This window comes from Camelina sativa, chromosome 9 (assembly GCF_030686135.1).
Source record: "Camelina sativa cultivar CO46 ecotype springtype chromosome 9, ASM3068613v1".
NCBI lineage: Eukaryota > Viridiplantae > Streptophyta > Magnoliopsida > Brassicales > Brassicaceae > Camelina > Camelina sativa.
In genome coordinates, this window is record NC_141888.1 from 12,367,234 (window position 1) to 12,387,906 (window position 20,673).

The following is a 20,673-nucleotide window of genomic DNA, read 5'->3' on the forward strand; positions in this document are numbered from 1 at the left end:
AGTGTTGTGATACTAGAAGAGGATAAGTCTCAAACTAGGCTGTTTGTTCCTCATAGATCCGATTTATATCTAGTATTTGGGGTCTATTGAGGTTGTTTGTGGGGAGTTCATCACAAGTTGATGTCCTCTCCTTCCCCCTTGAGAATGAGCTAGTTTGTTGTGGGTTTAAGGAGACTTAACCATTGGGGTTTTGTTCTTCCTTATCAAGAGCTTTCTCTCTTGCAAAACCAACATGGTATCAGAGCAGGCTCTGTTCTTGGTGATTCAAACTCGTTCTCAAGGTTTAAATCTCTTAGGAGATAGCTTAGTGAAAGTTTTAAACTTTGCTTAAGTGTTAATTCGCTTAGCCTTGTTCTTTAAAGCTTTAACTTTGCTTTTGTTGTTAAAAACGATGCTCTAACAGCTCAATGTTGAGTAAGCTTGGTCTCTTGTCTTGTTAGAACTTGTAGACCAAGTGTGTAAAGAGAAATCGATTTTACAGCCCCATCCTTAAGCTTTAAAAGCCTCATTCTTAAGCTTTACCGATTTGGTGAAAGTTGGGTACAAAATGAGGTAGTGATGAACTAATGAGCAAATCGGTTGTGTTCATGGTTAGGATTCACGCTTGAGGAAGAGAGAGACCTTGTTTTTCGCATATATGGTCTGCTTGGTCAAAGAGATTAAAGCTGGTCCAAGAATGCTTTGTTTTAACCGATGGACAATAGGGTGTTCCAAAGGCTCTTTTGTTTCTTGTTTGCTTGTGACCACGAAAAGCATCTTCTTTATGTTATTTTCGTGGATCTAAAGCCTTAAGATCTTGGAGAACACTTTGTTTAAGTGATTCTACCATGAAATTTGTCTAAACCGTTGGAGAGATTAATTTTCCAATCGGTCCATGTGTTTCAGCCACTAAAGCACCAAAAGAGATTGTCTTGTTGGTTGTTCTTGGCTGTCAAAGTTGTCTCAAACTCAAGAAAACAGAGTATAACTCTGTCCATTGGAACTCTTGAGTCCAATTCTACACTCCATCCATCTTATACTACCCCCCATTCTCTTATATATATACTCTATTATACTCTCTTTGGTTACTTATTCTCCATTTACACTCTATACTCTACTCTACACTCTATACTCTAACCCCTAACAATCTCTTGTTTAGAATCTGTCCCATTAAATTTTGGTTTCAGTTTCAAACTTGAAGATTGTGTGGAGCTCACTTGCTATCTCAAGAAGAAGTGGCGAGGTTGAAGGCTACAAAGAAGCCATGAGAAGGCGCAGCACAATGCTTGGAGTTAGAACCAATGGCCATCAAGCTTCTTAGACCACACGTTTCACCACCATAGTAATAAACTCCGGCGGTCAGGTTTACCCGAGGAGAGCAGAAGACTCTTTTGAGCGAGGGAACCTATTAAGCTGACCGAGAGAGATAAAGCTTTGGGTATTAAACTCCGGCGGTTAGACTCATCCGAGGAGAGCAGAAGACTCTTTTGAGCGAGGTGGTCTATTTAAGGCTGACCGAGAGAGATAAAGCTATGGAGGAAGTTCTAGTGGAGAGAGCTGGTGGAAGGTGATGAATCAGCCCAAGGACATGTGTATTAGTGCCAAGTTGTTGATCGGATGTGCACAATGGTCTTTAGGAAAGGTGATGCACAAGGTTTCAACTGTTGATTGGATGTGCACAAGAACGGTGATGCACAAGGCTTCAACTGAGGTGATGAGGTTTCAGCCCATCATCAAGTAAAGGTTACGGGGGAGATCAAGTGACTTCAGACCGTACCTCACAGATTCTGCTCGGCCACAAGCAAAAGTCTTTACTTAAAGCTCAGCCGAAGCGTCTCAAAGATCGACTCGGACGAAACCCTTCCACTGCGATTCGGCTTCCGCGTTCTTCATTAAAGTTCGAGACCACAGAGTCATCTTGCCAGTGGAAGTGGAATCATACCAATCCGAGCAGCCGTTCGAAAGTTATGTCCGATTCAGTGGGCATGTGTCAGTCTGACAAATAAAACTGACCAGGTTTAAAAACCATGGTTAGAGTAGGAGCGGTCTCAAGGAGGAATTCCAAACCGCAACAGTGATCAACTCTCTCCCTCCTATCCATCAAAACACCATAAAGGCTGTGCTCTAAACTCTTCTCTATTTTAATTCATAAATTCATTACCTTAGTTTCATTACTAGTCTTTAGTCTTTAATATGTTCTCTTAAATGGTCACACTTTTAGAAATTTTCTTTGATATTCCTCATAGCAAACCCTTATTCTTTTCTTCTTTATCACTTGTTTAAGGGGTAAAGGAGACTATGAGAGCCTCAAAGAAATTCTAAAGGCGCAAGGATGGAGATCATAAGGAATGTGCTAAAGGCAAGGTGGGCTAAGGAGTAGGAGCGGTTCAAATCATGAAGAGAAGGGAGCTAGTTCTTTGCAAACCAAGGTCAAGGGACATCATGGATAGTGGAGTCTATACTCTTTTTCCCTTAACAAAGTTTTATCCCAAGAGGTTTTCTTTGTTGAGGTTTTTAATGAGGTAGATGACACTAGTCCACCCTTGATCTTTGGTCCCCATGGTGTCCCACCGATCAAGCGTGCGGGGGAGTATTAGAATGTACCAAGGAGGAGAGAGGAGAGGCCGGTAAGGCCGAACCTTGGAAGAAGAGAAGAAAGGCCGGAAAGGCCATGTAAAGGCCGGTAAGGCCATGTCCGTGTCCGTGAGCGACCATGTACCGTGTCCGGTACCATGTACCGTGTCCGTGAACGGACCCATGTCCGGTGAGCGGCCAGGTAGGCCGTGAACACCAGGAAGAGAAGGCCCATGAAGATGCCCGTCCGTACAGGTCCGTCCGTACAGGCCCGTCCGTACAGGCCCGTCCGTACAGGCCCGTCCGTACGGTCTCGGGCCTCACAAGAGAAAGGCCGAGTTTGAGAGAAGGAAAACAAGGCCTTACAAGAGAGAGAGGCCCATGGGAAGAAGAGAAGAAAAGAGAGGCCAATGGGAAGAAGAAGAAGGGAAAAGCGCACAAGGAAGGAAGGGAAGGAAGAATCACGTGGCCTTTGGTTGGTGAAGGAAGGAGCTGTCCCTTTCACCATTGTCTTGCCCAAGAGAAGACCACTTTATGTCCCTATCTCCCTTCTTCTCTCTCTAACGGTCATATAACATTTTGTACTCATATATTACATTGTATACACTCTCATATGTAACAACACAACAATAATATTGAATAAAAGAAGAGAAACGATTTTTCCTCTCTCTACCTTGTGTTCTTGTTCATGTCACCAATGTAAAGAGATTAGGGTAAACGATTTAGGGGCTGCCCTTAAGGCAGCCTATTCTCTTCTCAAATCCACCTAAAATCTTCCTTATTTACTGTTTTATATAGCCTAGATTACTGATTCTTAATCCTCTTTCTCCTAAGTACACAAACTTGAGTGTTGTGATACTAGAAGAGGATAAGTCTCAAACTAGGCTGTTTGTTCCTCATAGATCCGATTTATATCTAGTATTTGGGGTCTATTGAGGTTGTTTGTGGGGAGTTCATCACAAGTTGATGTCCTCTCCTTCCCCCTTGAGAATGAGCTAGTTTGTTGTGGGTTTAAGGAGACTTAACCATTGGGGTTTTGTTCTTCCTTATCAAGAGCTTTCTCTCTTGCAAAACCAACAGAAAACATTGCTTAGAAGCTGTAAACAGCTATGTTAGTGTTTATGGGGTTAAAATGTGTCTTAATCCAATGCAACTAACTAATTATAAGAGTTTGAGATAGATGTGGAGAGTTTAAAAGCCACTTATACCCATTTTGTCCCAAAACAGGCTAAAACCAAGAAAACATTGCTTAGAAGCTGTAAACAGCTATGTTAGTGTTTATGGGGTTAAAATGTGTCTTAATCCAATGCAACTAACTAATTATAAGAGTTTGAGATAGATGTGGAGAGTTTAAAAGCCACTTATACCCATTTTGTCCCAAAACAGGCTAAACCAAGAAAACTTTGCTTAGAAGCTGTAAACAGCTATGTTAGTGTTTCTGGGGTTAAAATGTGTCTTAATCCAATGCAACTAACTAATTATAAGAGTTTGAGATAGATGTGGAGAGTTTAAAAGCCACTTATACCCATTTTGTCCCAAAACAGGCTAACAGCAAGAAAACATTGCTTAGAAGCTGTAAACAGCTATATTAGTGTTTCTGGGGTTAAAATGTGTCTTAATCAAATGCAACTAACTAATTATAAGAGTATGAGATAGATGTGGAGAGTTTAAAAGCCACTTATACCCATTTTGTCCTAAAATAGGCTAAAACCAAGAAAACATTGCTTAGAAGCTGTAAACAGCTATGTTAGTGTTTATGGGGTTAAAATGTGTCTTAATCCAATGCAACTAACTAATTATAAGAGTTTGAGATAGATGTGGAGAGTTTAAAAGCCACTTATACCCATTTTGTCCCAAAACAGGCTAAAACCTAGAAAACATTGCTTAGTAGCTGTAAACAGCTATGTTAGTGTTTCTGGGGTTAAAAATGTGTCTTAATCCAATGCAACTAACTAATTATAAGAGTTTGAGGTAGATGTGGAAAGTTTAAAAGCCACTTATACCCATTTTGTCCCAAAACAGGCTAAAACCAAGAAAACATTGCTTAGAAGCTGTAAACAGCTATGTTAGTGTTTATGGGGTTAAAATGTGTCTTAATCCAATGCAACTAACTAAGTATAAGAGTTTGAGATAGATGTGGAGAGTTTAAAAGCCACTTATACCCATTTTGTCCCAAAACAGGCTAAAACCAAGAAAACATTGCTTAGAAGCTGTAAACAGCTATGTTAGTGTTTCTGGAGTTAAAATGTGTCTTAATCCAATGCAACTAACTAATTATAAGTGTTTGAGATAGTTTGAGATAGATGTGGAGAGTTTCAAACCCACTTATACCCATTTTGTCCCAAAACAGGGTAAAACCAAGAAAACATTGCTTAGAAGCTGTAAACAGCTATGTTAGTGTTTATGGGGTTAAAATGTGTCTTAATCCAATGCAACTAACTAATTATAAGAGTTTAAGATAGATGTGGAGAGTTTAAAAGCCACTTATACCCTTTTTGTCCCAAAACAGGCTAAAACCAAGAAAACAGTGCTTAGAAGCTGTAAACAGCTATGTTAGTATTAGAGAGTAAGAAGGAAGAGAGAGGAGAGGCCGGTTAGGCCGAGCCTTGGAGGAAGAGGAGAAACGGCCGGTAAGGCCGTGTGCACCAAGAGAGTGGCCGGTGAGGCCAAGAATGGCATGAGAGCGGCCAGTTAGGCCGTGAACACAATGAGAAAGGCTGGTGGGCCGTGTGAGCAAGGAGAGAAGTCAGCTAGGCCATAAGTGCAATGTGAGAAGAACAAAGGCCTTATAAGAAGAACAAAGGCCTTATAAGAAGAAGAAGCCCAAGAAGAAGGAAATATCTCACAAGGAAGGAAAGAAGGATCCAATGGCCACAAGGAGAGGAGATCAAACGGTCACAAGGCAAGGCAAGGAAGGAAATCACGTGTGTAAAGAAGGAAGGAGAATCTCGTAGGTGAAGAAGTCGCTTTCACCTTCACCAACTCAAGACAAACGGCTATATGTCACAATCAATGCTCTCTTCCTCTCTAACGGTCATATGGCATTTGTATTCCTATATTATGTTGTAATTCAGCTCATATGTAATCAATCACAACATTATCTAATACTAAGAGAAACCGTTTTCCCTCTCTACTTGTGTTCTTGTTCATATCAACAATGTAGAGTGTTTAGGAGATTAGCGGTTAGAGGCTGCCCTTAAGGCAGCCTATTCTCTTCTCAAATCCACCTAAACTCTTCTTATTTACTGCTTTACTTAGCCTAGATTACTGATTCTTAATCCTCCTTCTCCTAAGTACACAAACTCTAAGTGTTGTGATACTAGAAGAGGATAAGTCTCAAACTAGTGCTTCTCCTAGTTAGGATCCGCTTACTCTCTAGTATTTGGGTTCTATCTAGCCTAGTTTATGGGGAGTTCATCACAAGTTGATGTTCTCTCCTCCCCCTTGAGAATGAGTTAGTTTGTTGTGGGTAAAGGGGGATTCATTCACCAAGTGTTTGTCTACCCTCTCTTATGAGCTTTGTCTCATAAATCCCAACATGGTATCAGAGCAGGTTCTGTTCTTGGTGATTTAAACTCATTCTCAAAGTCGTTTTCTTAGGAGTTAGCTTAGTTAAAGTTTTAGACTTTGCTTAGGTGTTAAATCGCTTAGCTTAGTTTCTTTAAAGCTTTAATTTTGCTTTTGTTGATTAAATCGATTCTCTAGCAGCTCATTGTTGAGTAAGCTTGGTCTCTTGTCTTGTTAGAATTTGTAGACCAAGTGTGTGGAAAGAAATCGATTTTACAAGCCCCATCCTTAAGCTTTACCGATTTGGTAATAGCTTTGTTTATTTTGGGATGTGTGGGAAGTGATGAACCATTGAGCAAATTGTGTTGTTCATGGTGAGGATTCACGGTTCTTGTGTGCTTGTATGAGCCACGAAATTCTTAGGATTTAGTTCTCTTAGGATTTAGTTAATTTTCCTTTAAAGGTTTAATTTTGCTTTTGTTAAATTTCCTTTAAAGGCTTAATTACTAAATCGCTTCTTCTTCTTCTCAAGGTTGAGAAAGCTTTGTTTCTGGCCATATGGTGTGTCCAGATTCGAGTTTGAGGAAGAGAGAGACTTTATTTTAGCATGTATAGCCCGCTTGGTCAAATAGACTCAAGTTGGTCCAAGATGCATTCTTTTAACCGTTGGACAATAGGTTGTTCCAAAGGCTTTTGTTGTTTCTTCTTTGCTTGGGACCACGAAAAACATCTTCTATATGTTATCTTCGTGGATCTAAAGCCTGAATCTCTTGGAGAACACTCTGTTTTAGGTGATTCTACCATGAGTTTTGTTGTTAAACCGTGGGAAACTCAAAATCCCATGGTCCTTAGAAGTTGCAGCCGCTAAACTCCCATGTTCTTGAGTAAACAAACACCATAGTGTGATACTCCCTAAAGTTCTGGGTTGTTCAAGGCTGTTTTCAAAGCTTGTTTCAACTCAAGAAAAACAGAGTTAATCTCTGTCCATAAGAACTCTTGAGCAAATTCTCTATTCTACTCACCATTCTCTTATACTTCCGCCATTATTCTCTTTAATTCTCTAATTCTTGGTTACTTATTCTCTAAATTCTATTTTATTTTCAGTAATATTCTATATTCTCTATTCTCTAATCTCTAACAATCTCTTGTTTAGAATCTGTTCCATTGAATTTGGTTTCAGCTTCAGCCTTGAAGATTGTGTGGAGCTCGCCTACTATCTCAAGAAGAAGAAGTGGCGAGGTTGAAGGCTACAAGATAGCCATGAGGAGAGCGCAGCACAATGCCTGGAGTTAGAACCAAGGGCCACCAAGTCTTTGTTAAGCTGGTGGAATGTGATGAATCAGTCCAAGAGCATGTGTGTTAGTGCCAAGTTGTTGATCGGATGTGCACAATGGTCTTTAAGAAAGGTGATGCACAAGGTTTCAACTGTTGATCGGATGTGCACAAGAACGGTGATGCACAAGGTTTCAACTGAGGTGATGAGGTTTCAGCCCATCATCAAGTAAAGGTTACGGGGGAGATCAACTATCAAGTGACTTCAGACCGTACCTCACAGATTCTGCTCGGCCACAAGCAAAAGTTTTTACTTAAAGCTCAGCCGAAGCGTCTCAAAGATCGACTCGGACGAAACCCTTCCACTGCGATTCAGCTTCCGCTTTCTTCACAAAAGTTCTAGAACATGGAGTCATCTTGCCAGTGGAAGTGGAATCATACCAATCCGAGCAGCCGTTCGAAAGTTATGTCCGATTCAGTGGGCATATGTCAGTCTGACGATAAAACTGACCGGGTTAAAAACCATGGTTAGAGAAGCGGTCTCAAGGAGGAATTCCAAACCGCATCAGTGTTCAACCCTCTCCTTCCTATCCATCAAAACACCATAAAGGCTGTGCTCTAAACTCTACTCTATTTAAATTTCTTAAATTCATTATCTTAGCTCTATTACTAGTCTTTACTCTTTAATATGTTCTTTTAAAGTTTTCTTTAGAATTTTCTTTGATATTCCTCATAGCAAACACTTATTCTTTTCTTCTTTATCACTTGTTTCAAGGGTGAAGGAGACTATGAGAGCCTCAAAAGAAAATTCGAGAAGTGCAAGCTTGGAGAGATCATATGAAGTGAGTTCAAGGCAAGAAGGGCTAAGGAGTGTAGCGGTTCAAGGCCTGAAGAGGAGAGAGCTGGTTCTTGACAAACCAAGATCAATGGGACATCAAGGACCGTGGAAACTACACTCTTTTTACTTAACAAAGTTTTTCCCAAGTGGTTTTCTTTGTTGAGGTTTTTAATGAGGTAGTCGACACGAGTCCACCCTTGATCTTTGGTCCCCATGGTGCCCTGCAGATCAAGCGTGCGGGGGAGTATTAGAGAGTAAGAAGGAAGAGAGAGGAGAGGCCGGTTAGGCCGAGCCTTGGAGGAAGAGGAGAAACGGCCGGTAAGGCCGTGTGCACCAAGAGAGTGGCCGGTGAGGCCAAGAATGGCATGAGAGCGGCCAGTTAGGCCGTGAACACAATGAGAAAGGCTGGTGGGCCGTGTGAGCAAGGAGAGAAGTCAGCTAGGCCATAAGTGCAATGTGAGAAGAACAAAGGCCTTATAAGAAGAACAAAGGCCTTATAAGAAGAAGAAGCCCAAGAAGAAGGAAATATCTCACAAGGAAGGAAAGAAGGATCCAATGGCCACAAGGAGAGGAGATCAAACGGTCACAAGGCAAGGCAAGGAAGGAAATCACGTGTGTAAAGAAGGAAGGAGAATCTCGTAGGTGAAGAAGTCGCTTTCACCTTCACCAACTCAAGACAAACGGCTATATGTCACAATCAATGCTCTCTTCCTCTCTAACGGTCATATGGCATTTGTATTCCTATATTATGTTGTAATTCAGCTCATATGTAATCAATCACAACATTATCTAATACTAAGAGAAACCGTTTTCCCTCTCTACTTGTGTTCTTGTTCATATCAACAATGTAGAGTGTTTAGGAGATTAGCGGTTAGAGGCTGCCCTTAAGGCAGCCTATTCTCTTCTCAAATCCACCTAAACTCTTCTTATTTACTGCTTTACTTAGCCTAGATTACTGATTCTTAATCCTCCTTCTCCTAAGTACACAAACTCTAAGTGTTGTGATACTAGAAGAGGATAAGTCTCAAACTAGTGCTTCTCCTAGTTAGGATCCGCTTACTCTCTAGTATTTGGGTTCTATCTAGCCTAGTTTATGGGGAGTTCATCACAAGTTGATGTTCTCTCCTCCCCCTTGAGAATGAGTTAGTTTGTTGTGGGTAAAGGGGGATTCATTCACCAAGTGTTTGTCTACCCTCTCTTATGAGCTTTGTCTCATAAATCCCAACAGTTAGTGTTTATGTGGTTAAAATGTGTCTTAATCCAATGCAACTAACTAATTATAAGATGTGGAGAGTTTAAAAACATTGCTTAGAAGCTGTAAACAGCTATGTTAGTGTTTCTGGGGTTAAAATGTGTCTTAATCCAATGCAACTAACTAATTATAAGAGTTTGAGATAGATGTGGAGAGTTTAAAAGCCACTTATTCCCATTTTGTCCCAAAACAGGCTAAAACCAAGAAAACATTGCTTAGAAGCTGTAAACAGCTATGTTAGTGTTTCTGGGGTTAAAAATATGTCTTAATCCAATGCAACTAACTAATTATAAGAGTTTGAGATAGATGTGGAGAGTTTAAAAGCCACTTATACCCATTTTGTCCCAAAACAGGGTAACAGCAAGAAAACATTGCTTAGTAGCTGTAAACAGCTATGTTAGTGTTTATGGGGTTAAAATGTGTCTTAATCCAATGCAACTAACTAAGTATAAGAGTTTGAGATAGATGTGGAGAGTTTAAAAGCCACTTATACCCATTTTGTCCCAAAACAGGCTAAAACCAATAACACATTGCTTAGAAGCTATAAACAGCTATGTTAGTGTTTATGGGGTTAAAATGTGTCTTAATCCAATGCAACTAACTAATTATAAGAGTTTGAGATAGATGTGGAGAGTTTAAAAGCCACTTATACCCATTTTGTCCCAAAAAAGGCTAAAACCAAGAAAACATTGCTTAGAAGCTATAAACAGCTATGTTAGTGTTTCTGGGGTTAAAATGTTTCTTAATCCAATGCAACTAACTAATTATAGGAGTTTGAGATAGATGTGGAGAGTTTAAAAGCCACTTATACCCATTTTGTCCCAAAACAGGCTAAAACCAAGAAAACATTGCTTAGAAGCTGTAAACAGCTATGTTAGTGTTTATGGGGTTAAAATGTGTCTTAATCCAATGCAACTAACTAATTATAAGAGTTTGAGATAGATGTGGAGAGTTTAAAAGCCACTTATACCCATTTTGTCCCAAAACAGGCTAAAACCAAGAAAACATTGCTTAGAAGCTGTAAACAGCTATGTTAGTGTTTATGGGGTTAAAATGTGTCTTAATCCAATGCAACTAACTAATTATAAGAGTTTGAGATAGATGTGGAGAGTTTAAAAGCCACTTATACCCATTTTGTCCCAAAACAGGCTAAACCAAGAAAACATTGCTTAGAAGCTGTAAACAGCTATGTTAGTGTTTCTGGGGTTAAAATGTGTCTTAATCCAATGCAACTAACTAATTATAAGAGTTTGAGATAGATGTGGAGAGTTTAAAAGCCACTTATACCCATTTTGTCCCAAAACAGGCTAACAGCAAGAAAACATTGCTTAGAAGCTGTAAACAGCTATATTAGTGTTTCTGGGGTTAAAATGTGTCTTAATCAAATGCAACTAACTAATTATAAGAGTATGAGATAGATGTGGAGAGTTTAAAAGCCACTTATACCCATTTTGTCCTAAAATAGGCTAAAACCAAGAAAACATTGCTTAGAAGCTGTAAACAGCTATGTTAGTGTTTATGGGGTTAAAATGTGTCTTAATCCAATGCAACTAACTAATTATAAGAGTTTGAGATAGATGTGGAGAGTTTAAAAGCCACTTATACCCATTTTGTCCCAAAACAGGCTAAAACCTAGAAAACATTGCTTAGTAGCTGTAAACAGCTATGTTAGTGTTTCTGGGGTTAAAAATGTGCCTTAATCCAATGCAACTAACTAATTATAAGAGTTTGAGATAGATGTGGAAAGTTTAAAAGCCACTTATACCCATTTTGTCCCAAAACAGGCTAAAACCAAGAAAACATTGCTTAGAAGCTGTAAACAGCTATGTTAGTGTTTATGGGGTTAAAATGTGTCTTAATCCAATGCAACTAACTAAGTATAAGAGTTTGAGATAGATGTGGAGAGTTTAAAAGCCACTTATACCCATTTTGTCCCAAAACAGGCTAAAACCAAGAAAACATTGCTTAGAAGCTGTAAACAGCTATGTTAGTGTTTATGGGGTTAAAATGTGTCTTAATCCAATGCAACTAACTAATTATAAGAGTTTGAGATAGATGTGGAGAGTTTAAAAGCCACTTATACCCATTTTGTCCCAAAAAAGGATAAAACCAAGAAAACATTGCTTAGAAGCTGTAAACAGCTATGTTAGTGTTTCTGGGGTTAAAATGTGTCTTAATCCAATGCAACTAACTAATTATAAGTGTTTGAGATAGTTTGAGATAGATGTGGAGAGTTTCAAACCCACTTATACCCATTTTGTCCCAAAACAGGGTAAAACCAAGAAAACATTGCTTAGAAGCTGTAAACAGCTATGTTAGTGTTTATGGGGTTAAAATGTGTCTTAATCCAATGCAACTAACTAATTATAAGAGTTTAAGATAGATGTGGAGAGTTTAAAAGCCACTTATACCCTTTTTGTCCCAAAAAAGGCTAAAACCAAGAAAACAGTGCTTAGAAGCTGTAAACAGCTATGTTAGTGTTTATGTGGTTAAAATGTGTCTTAATCCAATGCAACTAACTAATTATAAGATGTGGAGAGTTTAAAAACATTGCTTAGAAGCTGTAAACAGCTATGTTAGTGTTTCTGGGGTTAAAATGTGTCTTAATCCAATGCAACTAACTAATTATAAGAGTTTGAGATAGATGTGGAGAGTTTAAAAGCCACTTATTCCCATTTTGTCCCAAAACAGGCTAAAACCAAGAAAACATTGCTTAGAAGCTGTAAACAGCTATGTTAGTGTTTCTGGGGTTAAAAATATGTCTTAATCCAATGCAACTAACTAATTATAAGAGTTTGAGATAGATGTGGAGAGTTTAAAAGCCACTTATACCCATTTTGTCCCAAAACAGGCTAACAGCAAGAAAACATTGCTTAGTAGCTGTAAACAGCTATGTTAGTGTTTATGGGGTTAAAATGTGTCTTAATCCAATGCAACTAACTAAGTATAAGAGTTTGAGATAGATGTGGAGAGTTTAAAAGCCACTTATACCCATTTTGTCCCAAAACAGGCTAAAACCAATAACACATTGCTTAGAAGCTATAAACAGCTATGTTAGTGTTTATGGGGTTAAAATGTGTCTTAATCCAATGCAACTAACTAATTATAAGAGTTTGAGATAGATGTGGAGAGTTTAAAAGCCACTTATACCCATTTTGTCCCAAAACAGGCTAAAACCAAGAAAACATTGCTTAGAAGCTGTAAACAGCTATGTTAGTGTTTATGGGGTTAAAATGTGTCTTAATCCAATGCAACTAACTAATTATAAGAGTTTGAGATAGATGTGGAGAGTTTAAAAGCCACTTATACCCATTTTGTCCCAAAACAGGCTAAAACCAAGAAAACATTGCTTAGAAGCTGTAAACAGCTATGTTAGTGTTTATGGGGTTAAAATGTGTCTTAATCCAATGCAACTAACTAATTATAAGAGTTTGAGATAGATGTGGAGAGTTTAAAAGCCACTTATACCCATTTTGTCCCAAAACAGGCTAAACCAAGAAAACATTGCTTAGAAGCTGTAAACAGCTATGTTAGTGTTTCTGGGGTTAAAATGTGTCTTAATCCAATGCAACTAACTAATTATAAGAGTTTGAGATAGATGTGGAGAGTTTAAAAGCCACTTATACCCATTTTGTCCCAAAACAGGCTAACAGCAAGAAAACATTGCTTAGAAGCTGTAAACAGCTATATTAGTGTTTCTGGGGTTAAAATGTGTCTTAATCAAATGCAACTAACTAATTATAAGAGTATGAGATAGATGTGGAGAGATTAAAAGCCACTTATACCCATTTTGTCCTAAAATAGGCTAAAACCAAGAAAACATTGCTTAGAAGCTGTAAACAGCTATGTTAGTGTTTATGGGGTTAAAATGTGTCTTAATCCAATGCAACTAACTAATTATAAGAGTTTGAGATAGATGTGGAGAGTTTAAAAGCCACTTATACCCATTTTGTCCCAAAACAGGCTAAAACCTAGAAAACATTGCTTAGTAGCTGTAAACAGCTATGTTAGTGTTTCTGGGGTTAAAAATGTGTCTTAATCCAATGCAACTAACTAATTATAAGAGTTTGAGATAGATGTGGAGAGTTTAAAAGCCACTTATACCCAATTTGTCCCAAAACAGGCTAAAACCTAGAAAACATTGCTTAGTAGCTGTAAACAGCTATGTTAGTGTTTCTGGGGTTAAAAATGTGTCTTAATCCAATGCAACTAACTAATTATAAGAGTTTGAGATAGATGTGGAGAGTTTAAAAGCCACTTATACCCATTTTGTCCCAAAACAGGCTAACAGCAAGAAAACATTGCTTAGTAGCTGTAAACAGCTATGTTAGTGTTTATGGGGTTAAAATGTGTCTTAATCCAATGCAACTAACTAAGTATAAGAGTTTGAGATAGATGTGGAGAGTTTAAAAGCCACTTATACCCATTTTGTCCCAAAACAGGCTAACAGCAAGAAAACATTGCTTAGAAGCTGTAAACAGCTATATTAGTGTTTCTGGGGTTAAATTGTGTCTTAATCAAATGCAACTAACTAATTATAAGAGTATGAGATAGATGTGGAGAGTTTAAAAGCCACTTATACCCATTTTGTCCTAAAATAGGCTAAAACCAAGAAAACATTGCTTAGAAGCTGTAAACAGCTATGTTAGTGTTTATGGGGTTAAAATGTGTCTTAATCCAATGCAACTAACTAATTATAAGAGTTTGAGATAGATGTGGAGAGTTTAAAAGCCACTTATACCCATTTTGTCCCAAAACAGGCTAAAACCTAGAAAACATTGCTTAGTAGCTGTAAACAGCTATGTTAGTGTTTCTGGGGTTAAAAATGTGTCTTAATCCAATGCAACTAACTAATTATAAGAGTTTGAGATAGATGTGGAGAGTTTAAAAGCCACTTATACCCATTTTGTCCCAAAACAGGCTAACAGCAAGAAAACATTGCTTAGTAGCTGTAAACAGCTATGTTAGTGTTTATGGGGTTAAAATGTGTCTTAATCCAATGCAACTAACTAAGTATAAGAGTTTGAGATAGATGTGGAGAGTTTAAAAGCCACTTACACCCATTTTGTCCCAAAACAGGCTAAAACCAATAAAACATTGCTTAGAAGCTGTAAACAGCTATGTTAGTGTTTATGGGGTTAAAATGTGTCTTAATCCAATGCAACTAACTAATTATAAGAGTTTCAGATAGATGTGGAGAGTTTAAAAGCCACTTATATTGATCAAGAATAAGCCTATGGCGTCCGTACAGTCCGTACCGTCCGTACGTGCAAGCAATAAGGCCGAGTGAAGCACTAAGGCCGAGTCATCTATGTGTGAGGATAGTGAGGAGGCCTGCTTACCTTCAGCCCATGAGAAGGATCGAGAATCCCTTGTGTAGCCGTTAGGGAGAAAGCGCAAGTGGACAAGAGTGGAAGACTAGGACAAGTCGCTATCACCGATCACCTACCCCCTCTCTCTCCTAATTGTCGATTTCTTTTGTTTCTATTTTAGGTCATGTGGTCGCCCTAGCTGCCTCCCTATTTAAACCTTTGTCATGTGTTGTATTTGATATATTCTACCTAATTCTAATCTATTATCACTCTCTTTCATACTATTCGCCACCAACTCTTCTTCTTCATTCTAAACCTCTCAAATCTCTCTAAGTCTTCCGCTTATTTCAACATGGTATCAGAGCTAGGTTGTCGTTCTTGATAACCTATCTCTTCTATTCTTCCATTCTTCATTCTTGTTCACTCGATTCTCAGTCCTATTTCTCTTTATTCTCCGGGTAAAAGCTTTGTCCATCGGTCCATAGCGGTTAAACCATGGAAAACGCCAAACCCATTGTCATGCCGGTTGTTCTCAAAGGAACAAACTACTTGCTGTGGACTAGAACCACAAGAACTGCCCTTGGAGGTCGTGGTCTTTGGAGTCATGTCGAGAGTGACTATGCTCCAAAACAAAACCTCAAAGGAGAAGATGAAGGCGCTTCCAAGGAGGAAGTAGAAGAAGAGAGCGAGAGGAAGGCCAAGTGGTTCCAAGAAGACCAAGTTGTCCTATCTGTTCTCCAAAACTCTCTTGACACACCAATCCTTGAGGCCTACTCATATTGCGAGACGGCCAAGGAGTTGTGGGAGACACTTAAAGGTGTCTATGGCAATATCTCCAACTTGACTCGGGTCTTTGAGGTCAAGAAGGCCATAAATGAGCTTAACCAAGATGATGTGGAGTTCACTAAACATCTTGGCAAGTTTCGAGCTTTATGGTCTGAGCTTGACATGTTGCGGCCGAGTACACTCGATCCGAGTGTGTTGACTGAAAGAAAGGAGCAAGACAAGATCTTTGGTCTCCTTCTTACTTTAAACCCATCCTTCAACGATCTCTTGAAGCACATCCTCAGGGCAGAGAAACTTCCCTCTTTTGAAGACATTTGTTCACAAATCCAAAGAGAGCAAGGTTCTCTTGACTTGTTTAGCGGTAAGGGGGAGCTTGCTACGGCTAATAAAGGAGTGTACAAGCAAGAGGAGAGGAAGGTGTGGATATGCGACCACTGCAAGAGGCGGGGTCACCTGAAAGACAAGTGCTGGGTCCTCCACCCTCATCTCAAACCGGCCAAGTTCAAAGCAAACCTCTCAAAGGAAGCGGTTAGCGACAAGGGAGCCGGGCCGTCAAAGCAAGGAGATGAGGCAGCCATGACCGCAGCCTATGGAGAAGTGGTTAGGAAATCAGACCTTGAGGCGCTCATCCGTTCCATTGCCTCACTCAAGGAGTCTGGTATCTCTTTCTTTACCTCTAAGCCTAGTAAATCTCTTGTCGTAGACTCGGGTGCTTCTCACCACATGATTAGTAATCCTAGTCTAATTGACAATATAAAACCGGCTTTAGGAAATGTTATAATTGCAAATGGAGAACAAATACCAGTGAAAGGAATAGGGGACTTGAAACTATTTGATAAAACCACAAAAGCTTTCTTTATGCCTACCTTCACATCTAATCTTCTATCGGTTAAGAGAACCACTAATGATTTGAATTGTTATGCAATCTTTGGTCCTAATAGTGTTCATTTTCAGGATATTGAGACTGGAAAAGTTCTTGGAGAGGGACAAGGGAGTGGAGATCTCTATGTCCTAGAGAAAACCTCGCCAAGTTTATCTACTAAATCTTGTTTTGTTGTTAATTTGGATAGTGTGTGGCATGCTAGATTAGGCCATCCTCATTCTCGTGCCCTTGCTTTAATGTTACCAAGTGTCTCTTTTGATAGTTCAATGTGTGAGTCTTGTATTCTTGGTAAACATTGCAAATCTATTTTTCCCAAGTCTAAAACTATTTATGAGCATTGTTTTGATTTAGTGCACTCGGATGTGTGGACTTCACCATGCCTTTCTAGAGATAATAACAAATATTTTGTGACTTTTATTGATGAAAAATCTAAGTACACATGGATTACTTTGTTGCCTTCAAAGGATAGAGTGTTTGATGCTTTTATAAACTTTCAAAATTATGTTACTAATCATTTCAATGCTAAAATTAAGGTACTTAGATCAGACAATGGTGGAGAGTATACAAGTCACAAATTCAGAGAACACCTAGCAAAACACGGCATACTACACCAAACGAGTTGTCCCTATACGCCCCAACAAAATGGTGTGGCCGAGAGGAAGAACCGACATCTAATGGAGGTGGCACGGTCGATGATGTTCCATTCACACGTTACAAGGCGATATTGGGGTGATGCTGTGATGACAGCATGCTACTTGATCAATCGGACACCAACCAAAGTCCTTAATGACCTATCGCCATTTGAGGTATTGAATGGATTTAAACCATCTCTAGAGCACTTACGGGTCTTTGGGTGTGTTTCTTTTGTACTTGTGCCAGGAGAACAGCGGAGTAAGCTCGATCCCAAAAGCATAAGGTGTATGTTCATCGGCTACTCCACTACTCAAAAGGGATACAAGTGTTTTGACCCAAAGACAAGCCGGCTGTATGTATCAAGAGATGTTCGGTTCTTGGAAAATGTGGGTTATTTTGATAACAAAGACTGGAACAGCTTGAAGGATCTTTCATCATCACCAAATGATAGAGCCTCCAGCCTTAAGTTTCTCCTTGACCATCTCGGAAATCCGCCTACGGCCACAGCCCTTCCTCAGCCAGAACCCAACCCGAGCTCCATTGACCATACGCTCGAGCCGGAAGGTGCTATGCCCGAGATAATATCCCCGGACCATGAGATGCCCGAGCCAAACCAGAGCATGACCGAGGCACATGAGATGCCCGAGCCAAACTCAAGCCTGACCGAGACACGACCTGATGCTGAACCGGTCATCGAAGATGTCACTCAGTCCAGCCAATCAGTGCCGCCAGCTCAACCAGCTCCACGACGAAGCACGCGTGTCCGGTCTCACCCCTCTACATGGAAAGATAAGAGGGTCTACTACAACAGTCAAGCCGTCGCACACCCTATCCAAGCCGTATGTTCGCTCGAGCTGCTTCCGACCGAGCACCAAGCCTTCTTCGGCCAAGTTGATGAACACTGGGTTCCCCAAACGTACGAGGAGGCCAAAGAACATAAGGTATGGGTAGATGCTGTGGAGGATGAAGCTGGTGCAATGATCAGAAATCACACATGGGATGAGGCTGACCTCCCCAAAGGGAAGAAGGCCGTAAGTTCAAAGTGGGTATTCACCATCAAGTTCTTGAGCACGGGAGAGATTGAAAGGCATAAGGCACGGCTGGTGGCCCGAGGGTTCACTCAAACCTATGGAGATGACTACACGGCAACGTTTGCTCCCGTGGCCAAATTGCATACCGTGCGAGTAGTGCTATCGGTGGCCGTGAACCTTTCTTGGGACTTATGGCAAATGGATGTGAAGAACGCGTTCCTCCAAGGCGAGCTAGATGAAGAAGTGTACATGACTCCTCCGCCTGGCCTTGAAGACATTGTTGCTCCCGGGAAGGTCTTACGGTTACGCAAGGCCATCTATGGCCTCAAACAGTCACCACGCGCCTGGTACCATAAGCTCAGCTCCACTCTTAAGGCGAATGGCTTTAGACGATCGGAGGCTGACCACACTCTTTTCACTCTCAAGACATCACTTGGCCTGGTTGTGGTGCTGGTTTATGTCGATGACATCATCGTGACTGGCGATGACAAGGCCGGTATTGTTGCCATTAAAGACTCTCTCAAGTCTGCCTTTGACATTAAGGACCTCGGAGAGCTCAAATACTTCCTCGGCATCGAAATCTGCCGTTCCCCGGAGGGTATCTTCCTCTCACAACGCAAGTATGCTCTTGACTTGCTTGCTGAGACAGGCAAACTTGGTACGGTTCCAGCTACTACACCACTGGATGAAGATTACCAGCTCAAGCGAAAGGGGGAGAGCATTCGGGCGAAGGAAGGCAAACCACGCGAACCATTGGACGAGCCGTTCCCGGACGTCACACGCTACCGACGGCTTGTAGGTAAGTTGATCTATTTAACTATCACACGACCTGATATCTCTTATGCTGTGAATCAGGTGAGTCAGCACATGCAAGCTCCAAGCAAGTATCAATGGAGTCAAGTGGAGAGGATTTTGAGCTATCTCAAGGGCAGCCCTGGTCAAGGCATTTGGATGGGTAAAAACGGCAACACTGAGATCGTGGGTTATTGTGATGCGGACTATAATGGAGACACATTGGATAGGCGGTCAACTACTGGATATTGCACCTTTGTTGGAGGAAACCTAGTTACATGGAGGTCTAAGAAGCAAAAGGTGGTGTCATGTTCAAGTGCCGAGGCTGAGTACCGAGCTATGAGGAAGCTAACTAATGAGATGACATGGTTGAAAGGTCTACTTAAGGATCTCGGCATTGAAACAAGACAGCCGATGACAATGCATTGTGACAATGAGGCAGCGATCCACATAGCCACTAACTCAGTCTTCCATGAACGGACCAAGCACATTGAGAGCGACTGCCACAAGGTTAGGGAGAGGATCGAAGAGGGAGCGGTTCTACCATGCCACACAAGGAGTCAAGACCAGCTAGCCGACATCTTCACCAAATCTGCAAGTCCCAAGGTTTGTGATTATATTCATAGCAAACTTGGACTTGTAGACATCACACGGCCGTGATCAACTTTCCTAATCCGTGGACAGCACACTCTTTTTCCCTTGGCTTAGTTTTGTCCCATGAGGTTTTCTAAGTCAAGGTTTTTAATGAGGTGCTGCTTCACGGGTTCCAAGCTTAGCCATTTCATCAGGCTAGGCTTGAGGGGGAGTATTGATCAAGAATAAGCCTATGGCGTCCGTACAGTCCGTACCATCCGTACGTGCAAGCAATAAGGCCGAGTGAAGCACTAAGGCCGAGTCATCTATGTGTGAGGATAGTGAGGAGGCCTGCTTACCTTCAGCCCATGAGAAGGATCGAGAATCCCTTGTGTAGCCGTTAGGGAGAAAGCGCAAGTGGACAAGAGTGGAAGACTAGGACAAGTCGCTATCACCGATCACCTACCCCCTCTCTCTCCTAATTGTCGATTTCTTTTGTTTCTATTTTAGGTCATGTGGTCGCCCTAGCTGCCTCCCTATTTAAACCTTTGTCATGTGTTGTATTTGATATATTCTACCTAATTCTAATCTATTATCACTCTCTTTCATACTATTCGCCACCAACTCTTCTTCTTCATTCTAAACCTCTCAAATCTCTCTAAGTCTTCCGCTTATTTCAACAACTTATACCCATTTTGTCCCAAAACAGGCTAAACCAAGAAAACATTGCTTAGAAGCTGTAAACAGCTATGTTAGTGTTTCTGGGGTTAAAATGTGTCTTAATCCAATGCAACTAACTAATTATAAGAGTTTGAGATAGATGTGGAGAGTTTAAAAGCCACTTATACCCATTTTGTCCCAAAACAGGCTAACAGCAAGAAAACATTGCTTAGAAGCTGTAAACAGCTATATTAGTGTTTCTGGGGTTAAAATGTGTCTTAATCAAATGCAACTAACTAATTATAAGAGTATGAGATAGATGTGGAGAGTTTAAAAGCCACTTATACCCATTTTGTCCTAAAATAGGCTAAAACCAAGAAAACATTGCTTAGAAGCTGTAAACAGCTATGTTAGTGTTTATGGGGTTAAAATGTGTCTTAATCCAATGCAACTAACTAATTATAAGAGTTTGAGATAGATGTGGAGAGTTTAAAAGCCACTTATACCCATTTTGTCCCAAAACAGGCTAAAACCTAGAAAACATTGCTTAGTAGCTGTAAACAGCTATGTTAGTGTTTCTG